This window comes from Meleagris gallopavo, chromosome 17 (genome assembly GCF_000146605.3).
Source record: "Meleagris gallopavo isolate NT-WF06-2002-E0010 breed Aviagen turkey brand Nicholas breeding stock chromosome 17, Turkey_5.1, whole genome shotgun sequence".
NCBI lineage: Eukaryota > Metazoa > Chordata > Aves > Galliformes > Phasianidae > Meleagris > Meleagris gallopavo.
In genome coordinates this window covers 9,251,164-9,252,135 of record NC_015027.2, presented here as the reverse complement: position 1 = coordinate 9,252,135, position 972 = coordinate 9,251,164, and positions in this window count along the sequence as shown.

Here is a 972-nt window from a genome sequence, read left to right as displayed (position 1 = left end):
GCTCTTCGCGGAACGGAGAGGCCGCGCGGGGAGGGCCGCAGCACTCGAGCTGCTGCCAGCGCGCCGCGCAGCCCGGGCTTTAAGTATTCATGGCGCTGTGAATATTTCAGGCGGGTGAAAGGTTTGGATTTCCTCGACCTGGCCCTGAGCACGGCCTCTGTGTGCTGACTATGAGGGGACGAGTCTGGTGCTGCCCCGTGCCTCCTTCTGCACAGTGCATCCAGAGCACCCGGTACGTGTCTGGGTTTGGGAACTGCCCTGCTGGGAGCTCTGGAGGAGGCAGGCGTGTCCCGGCTGCAGCTCCGTGGCTGTAAACAGGAGAGCGGCTTTGTACGCAGCCTGATCGCGGTAGGACAGGGCGGAATGGCTTTAAACTAAAAAGAAACAGGTGGGATGTCTGGAAGAAATTATTCGCTCAGAGGGCACTGAGGCCCTGACACTGCCCCACCAAGAGTGGGTGCCCCATTCTTGGAAGTGCCCGAGGCCACGGATGGGCCCTGGACAGCCTGAGCGTTGAACTGGGCTCAGTCCTGGCTGCTGCCCGGGTCGGGTCACCGAGCTCCGTGCCATATGCCCACCGTGAAACCTTCACCTCTGCTGAATAATTCAGAGCCACCCGATCACAGCACCTGGCTTGGGGCCTGGCTGTAAGGGTGTGGGCGTACACGACAGTGAGTGCACAAGGGGCAGAGGGGCTGCCCAGCTGCCTGCTCCCTCGGCCCGAGCTGCGGGGCCCGGGAGTCCCGGAGGGTCCCGGTGCGGACCGCGTGCTCCCGGGACTCGGCACATCTCAAGCCCTGCCCCTTCACCTCGATAAGCCACGCCCACCGCAGCACCAAGCACCGCCCACTCACGGCTACAAGTCCCGCCCTCTCGTTCCGATTGGCGGTCTGGCCGGTGGGCCGTGCACAACCATTGGCCGGCCTCGAGGAGGGGCGTGGCGCGGCGCGGCGCGCTGCCGGGTCGGTGCCG